The 11662-nt window shown below is 41.9% G+C and overlaps 1 protein-coding gene across 1 annotated transcript in view; it reads right to left on the reverse strand.

Annotated features, from left to right (window-relative positions):
* The window catches only part of BCL9 (BCL9 transcription coactivator), a 107085-nt gene extending 99421 nt beyond the window's left edge, over positions 1-7664 (reverse strand). The window contains exon 1 of the mRNA XM_054974985.1: positions 7524-7664. The gene's annotated coding sequence lies outside the window, so the exon portion shown is untranslated. The remainder of the gene's footprint in view (positions 1-7523) is intronic.
* Positions 7665-11662: the final 3998 nt, after the last annotated feature.

The raw sequence follows: 11662 nt of genomic DNA on the forward strand, positions 1-11662 counted from the left end.
TTTTAATATTGTTCTATCAATACACACATCACCGTTTAGTACTAGTATTGCCACTTTAATTACTTAACATAGTGATTTCATAAAATAGCTGTTTTCCAACTGTATTCTGGAGACGCCTGGAAACTTATCAGGTGCTCCTCATGAGAATATCAATAATGGCAGATAAACTTCCCTGAATGACCACTACTAGTGATTTTTCCTGGAAAGCAGGACAACAGGAGTATGTCCAGCATGGTCTATACTGAACTCTAAGTACATGTAGGATCCAGCTACATGAATAGCCAAGTCGGTAACCTAGCTACACTAATAGCCAAGTCCTGTATCAACTACGAGTGAACTAAATATTCTTCCTAGAACATGCAACGAAATCAACTGCAATGTACATACATACACATGCAGAGGTTTGTTGGACAGGAAGGCTCCCATATTTCTATCATTTCACAATATCTGCAAAATAGAAATGTTCAGGAGGGCATTTAAGAAAAGGATTAGAACAGTAGTACAATGCACAGGTTCAGGATGATGCTTCTATAAGGGAACAGGATTGTAGCCAGATGCAATGTTTATTATATTATCATCTTGCTTTTACTGCATTGTCTTCTGCCTTTGTAATCTGCTTTCTGCATTGTTTACAAGCATTATCACCTCTTAGGGGTTTTTTGTTGCATTGTTCTCAAGTTCAGTAATCTTAACCCTATTGTATTGTTCATTGGATGTCTTATGCAGTCATATTGCATTATTTTTTATATTTGGTAATTCACCTTCTCAGAGAGAAAGGCAGGCAATCGATCAAAAGATTGATCAATCAATCGACAGACAGATCGATAACACTGTAGGAAGGTTTCACTTGGAGTACAAAATTTGAAACCCAAATAGAAAATTTCATATGTTTAAACAAAATTCAAACCATGAGGCAATACAATATTACATATACTGTTATATTTAGCATTATATTAAGAAATGATTGACAATTATTCCGGATTCTCACTTTTTTGTTGCATTTTGTAAACTTTTTTCATTTAGCCTGCCTTCCCAACATTTTTTTCCTTTGTCATATTTATTTATTTACACTATTTATAGTTGGCCTTTCTCAGACAGACTCAAGAAAGACTACACATTAAAGTTCAATAGAATCAACAGCTGGGGCATTCAATGAACAATACAATAGGGTATAGTTCTCAAAACTATGAAAACAGAAATATTAAACAGAGCTGAAACAATGTTGAAACAAAACAAAATCAATTTGACATAATAAACTAAAGTAACAGACAGTACACAGTAGTATAGTCTACAGTCCCTCTCACTATATCGAAGTATCTTTTTGAACCACTTCCTTACTACATAGCCCTATTAAGTGTGTAAGAAAGCTCTCCTGAATAATTCAGTTTTGCACAGTTTGCAGAAGGCCAGGAGAGTGTGGGCTTTCCTGAGTTCTTTGGACATTCGATTTCATAAAGTGGAGACCACTACAGAGAATTTATGTGAATGGGCAGCTATTGATTTTTGGCTTATCTGCATCTAAGGGCTGCTCTATGATAGTTGTTGCTTCAGTGGTAGTACTCCACAAAAATGCATGCACTTTCCATAAAGTAAGAAAGATGGCCTCATTTCAAAATGATTTCCTGTAAAATCCCATTGGCAGAGAAATATTTCATCCACACACTTTTCTGTCTTGAGATGGTGAGAGGCCCACACGGCCCCAGAACTGACCCCCCCCCCCCCCCGCCGCAAACTGCCAGGTGCAGTCTTTCCAACAAGCCCAGTGAACCTCAGCAATGGTTCAATCAAGTATTTTATTAATTTAAAATAAGCAGACCATATTTCAGGAAAACATCTTAACAAATAGTAGTTAGTTACTTTAAAACGTTCTTCAGTATATTAATAACTTACCATTTTTCCAGTACATACAAGAGAAAACTGGGTAAATGCTAGTTTTCATGAGTTAATTGTGCAAAAGTAGTTGATGAAAGGCTAGATTCATAATTACTCATGCATTTTATTTAAATAAATAAAAATTAATTGTACACACTCCACCTGAAGCAGGAGAGGAAGGCAACAATCACACTTGAACCAGTGTTCTATTTGCTAATATTACTAGCCATTTCAGATGAAACCCAGAGGCTGGGTTCGAACCTGCAGCAAAAGATCACATGATGAGCTCTTTCCATATTTTATCTGTTGTCACTCGTAATTTCATGTAAATATGTTTATAACATTTGTCATTCACATTTGTGTATGTTTGTGCTGTTCAATACAAACACCTCACACCCCTGAAGGATCATCTGTGGCTGTAGCCTTGCAGAGGAAGAAGCTGCTAGTCTGTGTGATGTGTGTGACACAAGTGGTGTGCTATCAAGCAATAGCTGATGACTACAAACTTAAGAGCCAAGAGTCTTACATTCTTCTGTGTAAAAAAAATGAAATATCTAGCCACTGAATAACACAGTGTTCACAAACAATGAGTGCGCGCACACACTGCAAGTATGTTCATCCCAGCCCTGCCCTTGAGTGAAAGGGCTTGCCTCTGTCTTGAAAAACCGGGGCTGGAACAAAGAAGCAAAGAGTTAATCCTACTTTTACTACTAATTTGCCTCAGGCTACACCTCAAATTAGCATCAATCTCAACATGCTTGTGGCTTCCAGGACCTCTCTGCTCAGTCCACTAGAACATACTGTCTTTCCAACAAGCCCAGTGAAGCAGAAAACAGGAACACTGTGCTAGCTGAAATGCTTATGTACATCTGCCCAAACTGTGTACTGCAAAAAAATTTCATCTTACATAGTCAGAATCTATATGTGTATGAATACTCATAAAACAGGAATGTCTAAAGCAAATGGAGACAGGCAAGAGAGCTTGTGGTCTATGCATTTTTGTTAAGTTTTGCAGTATATGAATATTCTAAACTATGTTGGTGGCTCAGGAGTCTACTAGACAGGAACTATGTTGGTGTAGGAGGCTAGTAAAATATATCAACAGCCTTGTTGTCTGTTAACCCTAGACAGTCCAAAATCTTACTAGTGATTCAGTACTGCCTACTAAGTAAGCTTCTGAGAATCACTTGATATAATTCATGAAAGTTTAAAAATGAAAATTAAATCCCCTTTTTTCCTCCCAGTTACTCTCACAAACTAGTAAAAGAAAACAAATGGCAGCAGATTCTGGATGCCTTCCTACATTTCCTGCTTTTTTCCTGGCACGATTTCCTACCCCCTATACAGAACTATCAGATACACTCTGCTTAAGCACTGGCTGGGCTGCAGTTGATGGTACACAAGGAAATGCGGGCTGTTGCATGTTACTGGCCTTTAGCTTGGACCGCCTTATTAGCAGATTTAGCATTTTTAAAATGAAGATTTAATTAGATCAGCAGCTTTGAAAGAGAAAAGAGGCACAAAAAATCTGCATGGGTGTTCCCTTTAGTCCCAACTCTTACCACTTGTTGGAAGACATAGGAAAAGCAACTTGTTCATTCTAGAAAATTTACCTCTAAAAAAAAATGAACCCTACCACATATAGTGCTGTTTTTGACTGTGCTCTGATTTACTGTTCAATGTTTCTTCTAAAGCTAAAGGACCCATCGCCCCATTTTTCTTCTCCTCTTAACACTCTTTGGCAGCATTTATTCTCAGTCTGCCACCAAGGGGCCAATTAGTGCTTCACTGTTGTTGAGCTTTGTGATTTACCTAATGGCAACTAGATTGGAATTAAATAGGGCACCAAACAGCCATGAGCAGGTAACAGTATTATGGGCTGCATTCAAACAGGTGGGAATTCTTACAGCAAAGTGTGAAGAACAACAGTGGGGTACAATTTAGATCCACCCACCTTTTCAACAAAGCAAAACATGCTTTGGACATATTTAAACATGCTACAAGAACAGGGCTCCCTTAGAACCAAAAATCAGATCAGCCTGGCACAGGTCTACATTGGATCCAATTTTATAGTATGAATGTATAAGTAAGCATATGTAAAGATAACGTGAGTGAGATAAAGCATTTGCTGCATGCATGTATGCGCATTAAATCATTGTGAGCCAGAGATGAAAGAGGACATCAACTGTGGAATGTCACAGAACTACACACCTGGAAAAGACCTAAAAGTAACTCAGCCTGACCTCCCTATTAACATGCAGATCATCTTGACATAAACAAATAAGGAATAAAATCACATCATCCAGATCACATTCAGAGATTTGTGTTGTATCTCACAGATCTGAACTCTGTCATGTGCTGCCTCCACAGTGCACTGCTAAAGAGCGGGAAGTCTGAGCTGGGAAGCCTAGACAGCAAATTCTTTACCACAGACCAGATACTCTCCTGCCACAACCGTTCTGGGGCACAGAGAATTCAGGTAACAGTTCTAAGTGCAGTGCAAGGGCAGACATGAATGACAACCTCATGTCCTATTGCAACAAGTTTCTGTATACACATGAATTTTGATATTCAAGTGTTAGATGCTACTGTTATAGTATGGTAGGATTTTATGTCTTCTTTGTGCTGATTTAAATGTCTGCTAGGAACTGAAGGGAAATAAGCTAGTCTGATATTAATACAGACCTATTTATGGCATACATCTGTTTTGTCTCACTGAAGTACACTGTGCTTTGTATGTACAGAAATTCTTCACCACTATCCATTATTATATTCTGTGACAGATCTGATGCACTTATTCTGCACATAGAAGGAACTTCATGAAATAAACCATGGTATTTGTGTTGCCAGTACATGAACACATACAGGATGATCAGTGGATGCTGCTGAATTCTGGAATCGAAATGCATATAAATACTTCCCCTCCGCCCAAGAATGCTAATAAGAAACAGCACACTGTTAACATAGAGGGCAGTGCTTGGGGATCTCTGTCTCTTCCTAGATTACTCATGCACACAGCTCTATCCTTTTCTACTAAAATCTTCATTCATGCTTCAGTGTCCTCTTACTCAGAGTCCTTTCTTTAAGGTGTACCTATCTTCATTGGCAAAATGAATCCCTTTTCATGAACAAACTTATAACACCGTCATTCTGAACAAAAGCTCCATTTTTACGTCAATTTTTTCTTACAAACGTATCTTCATTTGTCTGAACCTGAGTTTTGGAATTGCCCTGCCACCTAATCTGCTCCATTCATTTTGCATTTTTTCTCTCCATCTTATTACAGTAATTCCACTACATGTGCATAGGAAAAGGAACATGTACATTAGAGTGTGTCACCTTCTATAAATACTGTACAGTTTTCCATATGGATAGGCATTGAAAAATGATTGCCAGTCATAATTTACCAATTATGTGTACATGCAGCGCAATAAAAGCATGTACAACCTTCACATGATAGTATACACTGATGAACATTATTTTTATTTTTCCCTTCACTATGTACATACAGTGCCATGTGAGATGCAGCCCTTAAGTGTCAGGCCAATGACCTTTGCCAGTCCTTCCTTTAAGGAAAGTTGTTCTCTCTCTCTCTCTTTCACACTGATTGCCTTTTCCAAAAATTATCTTAAAAGTTTTTTTTCTGCTTCTTGTAAGATTTACCTCATTAATGCAGTTCCATAAAAACATGGACAGCATTTGACAACAAAATACTACCTTACTAAAGAAAGTTAGGTTGCCTAGATGTGGGGAAAGTGCTTTATAGAGAAGAGCTCTACAGAATCCCTGCTTTCCACTTTGCAGAGGCAGAAGGAGCCTCCATTTTCCTTGCTAGACTGAGGAGGGTCTCAGACCAATTTTGTCTCCCTCTCTCCCTCTCTCCCCCATCCTGCATACAATCTTCAGTACACATGATGTTATTCTGCAGGCCTAGCTAGAAAAGCATGGATCTCTCTCCCTTTCCCTTCCCAATACTGTTTCTGTGTGGCTCAGGCTGTTAGAGGATGTTAGGCTGATGAAAATTTGTGCCACTCAGACTTTTATAGATTTTTGAGGTTCTGGTTATCTGTCCAAAAGTAATAAACTCTAGACTCATGGTAAGTGATAAAAGCAAAAAGACCTTGGAGAATTCACCTTCAGCTTCTGTTAAATCCTATCAATATTTTACATGTAACACAAATCCACAAAACCTAAGAGTGATATCCATTTTTTTAAAAAAAACAGAATAATAAACCAGACCCCCGTCCTCCCATTTTTGCCTCTTTAGCATTACATCAGCAGCAGTAAGGTTATACCTACAAAAGCAGCAGCAGTTGTTGTCCTCACACTCAGCCAGCTATGTGTTGCATGATAAATGGCACCATTCTGTAAATAAATTGTTTACTTTCACAAATTTATATATATAATTTTTTAATCAAGCCTTCTTGCACAACATAGAGATTTGGATGCCCCAGCTAAATCCACATGCGCGCACACACATACACAGTCTGAATATAACAATGACAAAAGATTCATGGTCTCCCTTTTCTTCCTGGCATCTCGCTATGTTTTTTAAACATATGTACAATTAGAGAGGCGGGTGAAAACCCTTAATTCCTCCTCCCACCCCATTCTCACTATTAATCGCCCAGTAAATCTTGCAAAAAGACACAACAGAAAAGGACAGAAGCCAACAGGTGGGGGGAGAGGGAGGAGAGAAAGAATAAAATCAAAACGCTTTGTGTTCGTTTAGAAATGCCATGTACTTGATCTGTGCTCCTTTGCCTCTTTGTCAGGGGAGAGTGGAAGAGCTTTCTGAAAGACTACAGACAATTAGACAAACCAGGCTAACTTTGGCGTTCTCCAAAAGCCTTTTGAGCAGAAAGCGCTTCAAAACGTGAAGGCGTTGTGCTTGAGGTGGGTGTGGATCGCATTTCTGAAGGGCTTTAACGCCAGGGGAAACGGAGGCACGAACCGAAGAAGAGGAGATAGCCATACCGACTGGAAAAAGTTTCTGGATCCCTCCCGTTTCTTTCACCCTTCCTGCCCCGTGCCTGCACTCCAACCCGAGCGCTCAAGCCGTGGTGCATCTTAAAGCCTCCTCAGCAGCGACGGCAGAGCCGTGTGTGTGCGTAAAAAAGGCCACATGCGCCCGGAGCCAGGCGAGGGCTGCTGCGAGCCAGGCAATCACTGCGGCGGCTCCTTTGGCGGGGCCAGCCCTTGTGCTCTCTCCAAGCCGCGAACGAAGCGCAAGGGGAAGCGTGGAGCCGACAGGCCGCCCGCCGGGAGCCCGCTGCGAGCGCTCTGCCCCCTTTACCCAGCAGCCGCCCCCGCCCCGCTCTCCTCCCGGGCTTAGCCAAAAGACGCTGCAAGGAAGAAGGAGGCGAGCGGCTGAGGGAGGGCGGAAGGGGCAGCTGCAACAAAATAACAACGCCAACCGACAACCACCTCCGCGCGCGCACACACCGCACGGGCATTCCTGGGCTCTCTCCGGGGCGGCTCTGAAGTGACCAGCCTGCCACCGGCCCCCAAGCCACAGCGAGCGACCAAGTGAGACAGCTCCGGAATGAGCGGCTGCCCCCTCCCGCCTCCCTTCCTTGCCAAGCGCGGAACGCTCGATGCTGGCGGAGCTGCCCTGCTGCCACAGAAGGAAGAATTGTAGTCTCTCTTACCTTTTCTCTCTCGTTCTGCCCCTCTCTCTCTCTCTCTCTCTCTCTCTCTTTCTCTTTTTTTAAATTGTGTGTTATGAGGAGAATTTCTGGAGAATGATTCCGCCAAGGCGAAAGGGGGGGGAGCGAATGGCAACCCGAAAACCCCCGCGACCTTTTCCCTGCAGTCCCCCGGCCTCCTGGTACTAAGACACTAGGACAACATCAAAGCAACTTAGGGGGAACACTTTAGGGGCCTATTGTCTGCTCCGGTCTGCTCGTTTTTTCCTCCAGCCTCCCCCTCTCGCTGCCGGGAGACTTGGTATGGCCCAGGCATTCATGCCAAGTAGCTTTCACACATGGAAGCTTGTCTCAAGCAATTGCTGACAAGCCACAAACAAGACATTCTCCCTCCCTTCTCCCTCCTCCCCCCTCCCCCTCCTCCTTTCTTCAGAATGCAAACTAAAACTCCAGTGACAGGCGGGCGGGTTTGGCCTAGCCCCCCCTTCCTTTATACACACACACAGACACACACTCTGCTCACTGCTGTACTGGTAGAGTTAAGAGACAGGAAAAAGCCCAGGCTGAGTTGGGGGCAGGGAGAAAGCTGTCTGCTGTGTCCCAGTAAAATGGCAGAGAGAGAGAGAGAGGCTGCAAGCAAAAGCTTTTTCTTTCTTCGGATACAGGAGGGGGGATTAAAGAATGAGCTATGGGGGCAGGGATGAGGAAGAGGAATCCAACTCTTCTGCATCATATACTGAGCATTTGGGGTGGTAAAATTCATCTTACAGCCTCAGTTGGCTGAGATTCCCAAAAATGTTACCATAGGTAAATAATAAGATGCTTTGCATAATCCATTTGGGCCTCCTTAATTATTTAAGAACACCCAGTAATAAGAACAATTATTAATTTCTATAGCCCTTCCCAGTATACAAAGTTCTCTGCTATAGTTTGACCTCATATATGTGTCCTCACAACAGCCCTGTAAGATGAAGGTTAAGTGCTGAGAAACCCTGACTTACAGGGCAATGCCAAACAGAAGTACACCCTCCTAAACTTACTGACTTCAATAGACTTAGAAGGATGCGACTTTGCTTAGGATGGCAACTGCTACACAATGCTTTCCAATTAATTTCAGGTCCGAGGAAGAACTTGGGTCAGAATCTGAGACAATGACATTGCCTGCTGCCTATCTGCCTATCTTCTTCTTCTCCAAACTTGTATACAGTATTACCAACAATTAAGAATCCATCACAAAGCCCAAGAGAAAACATCTACAAGCTAAGCAGGGTTGGTACTTGGATGGTAGGCCAACAAGGAAGACTGGTTGTTCTGCAGAAGCAGGCAATAACAAACCACCTCTGCTCTGCACTTGCCTTGAAAGCCCCTTGCTGCTGTTGCCATGTTGGTTGCAACTTAATGGCACTCTCACACACACATTACATGAGAGATCCATGATTAGATCTTCCCAAGTTTTCTATAATGTTAAAAAGCAATGGAGGCGATGAAACAATGGAGGAGGTAAATAACCTTTTCTCCCCCTTTGTTGTTTACCTGATAGTGTCTGCCAGAACTCTTATCAGCTGTAGTAGAGAGAAAACATAGATACCAGCATTGAACTGTTTTTCCATCCAAACACTCACCTTGGCTAACAGCAGCTCTGGGAGGCAACTTCCATCAGGGAAACAGAATGGGGGAGAAAGCGTTAATCCTCATGCAAACACATTTATGTGCTTCAATCACATGCATGTCCCTTCCTATCGCTACTTTTTATTGTTTTAAAGAAAACATTGGGTGATTCAATCAAGATAGCCAGCACAGAGAAAATAAGAAAATAATAAAATTTTGAGATGAAATCAGCCCCTGGCTCTGTTATTTCTAATGGAAGCAAAAAGGAGGCATGGAAGAAGAAGAGGGAGGGCAGTATTCCGCCAAGTCCTCTGGACATTCAAATTATCATTGTTGCTGTTGCTCAAGGGCTATGGAAGCTGCTCCTACATACCATTTAAACCTGTAATATAAACATCATATTGACTTGAGGTATGTGTAGGGTGATGGTGTTGATACAAGTAGGTTGCCTAAAGTCACACACACAACTGGAAGCAAAGTTACAGAAGTGCAACTTTCCCTTACTATCTATTTTATTATTGAAGTAAACAAAATAGGGAGATTTGGAGGAAGAAACAGTTCCACTTAAAATGTTGCGACCATTTCATGAACTCTGGTTGTTGTGGGTTTTCCGGGCTGTATTGCCGTGGTCTTGGCATTGTAGTTCCTGTAGTTCCTGACATTTCGCCAGCAGCTGTGGCTGGCATCTTCAGAGGTGTAGCACCAAAAGACAGACATCTCTCAGTGTCACAGTGTGGAAAACTCATGGGGATCTTGAAAGAACAGTGAGAAGCCCAAATTGTTGTGAGATAGAATATTGTGATAAAGTTATTATAAATCATTACATTCTTGGAGCAATCAATTTTTTCTCTCCAAGAAACAAACACTTCTCCATCAATATATAACTCGCGAAATATCTGTACAAAAAGCATCTCTGTTAGAAGTGAGACCTTCTGAGTTCAACTAGACTTATTTCTTAGTAAGTACATTTAGGATTACAGGTATAAAGACCTGCAATCCAGCACACCGTTTAGCACACTTAAGCCAACTGAAATAAGTGGTTTGGAAACTCAACACTGTTGAGTTGTGTTTGGAGCCTGTAGCATGTTTGTGTGTAATGTATTTATGGCTTGTCTAGATTTGGGATGTTTTTAATGTCTTATGTAGGAAGCCCACCCTAGCCCACAGTCCTTGCCAGCAAAGGATGCCATGTACCCTCCCACAGACCGCAGAATGAGAAGGGAAGGAGTTTTGTTCACCCTCACTCTCCTGCTCCTGCTCAGGGCCAAGCTACAAGTGACGAATGACACTTGAACAGCAAGTGTATTTCTCCCTGTCCACTTGCCCTTCACTCAATCCACTTGCCATTCAAGTGTCATTCGTCACTTGTAGCTTGGCCCTCAGTCTGTGGAACTAGATCCAGGAAATCCTCTTCCACTGATTTCCCATTGCCTGGCCCATCCTGGTGTTCCATCCCTTCTAGAATTCATGTGAGATCTGAGCAGTTCATCCCCTATGTTCCCCCACCCACTGCCTCCTAGCTGATTGTCAGATTATGGGACATTAAGGGCTAGTCACACAAGTCACTGCCCATGCTTCTGAACTGGTGAGGAGATGCTGGAGATGGCTCTTCAGACAACCCTGGAGTGAGAGAGCTCTCGGGCCCCTCGACTTCCCAACAATCATAGATAATATTTTCTTCCCCTTTTGAATTTGAATTCAAAATTACACATGCTAAACAAAGACCTAAATGGCATGAAGCTCTATGCTCTGTGTATTTTGCATGAGTTCATGAGGGTTCATTTAGCCCAGAAATTGAACCACATGGCCGGCTGTTGGAAGTTTAATAAGAACCACAAAGCCCCGCCTCAAAAAATACACATTATACCCAGAGACGACAAATTATTTGCAAGGCCTTAGGAAATTCCACAGCAACTTCAGCTGTGTGTCTTTCACCCAAAGATATCAAAGTGATGTTAAAAATAGGAGCAAACACTATTATCTTAGTTTTGTAGGTGGAGAATGAGACAGTGATTAAACACTTTGCCCAAGGCCTCCTAAAGGAGGAGAATGGGGGGACCCAAGCTTCCTGACTCAATGCTGACTAACTACTGAAACTATTCAACACTCTGCCTCTGTCACAAAGGGAGAAATTGGTCTGTCTCTCCACTTCCCTAGATTTTTACCTGATTTAGGAATAACAGGGAGGAGGAGAAGTCAGTTAGGGAGAGGAAAGTGATGGGGGATGGTATCTTTTGCTTTCAGAGGCATGTGACGTATGAAAAATGGAACATAAGCAGAATGTTGCAAAATTCCAGATGGCATGAAACTAGAAATCTGCAATGATGATGTGAAATATATCCAAAGCTACCAGAAATGGAAAAGGAAAGGAATTCAGGGCAGATACACATTGATCTTTTAAAGGAAATCTAAGCAGTTAGAAAATTTGTTACTTTTTGTGTCTTAGTTAAAGGTTTCCCAATTAGGTTTCCCAGTTAGTATTATACACAAACAAAGCATACAACCCTCTAAATTACATAAACATGTTATTCTGA

This window comes from Eublepharis macularius, chromosome 3, assembly GCF_028583425.1.
Source record: "Eublepharis macularius isolate TG4126 chromosome 3, MPM_Emac_v1.0, whole genome shotgun sequence".
Lineage (NCBI taxonomy): Eukaryota > Metazoa > Chordata > Lepidosauria > Squamata > Eublepharidae > Eublepharis > Eublepharis macularius.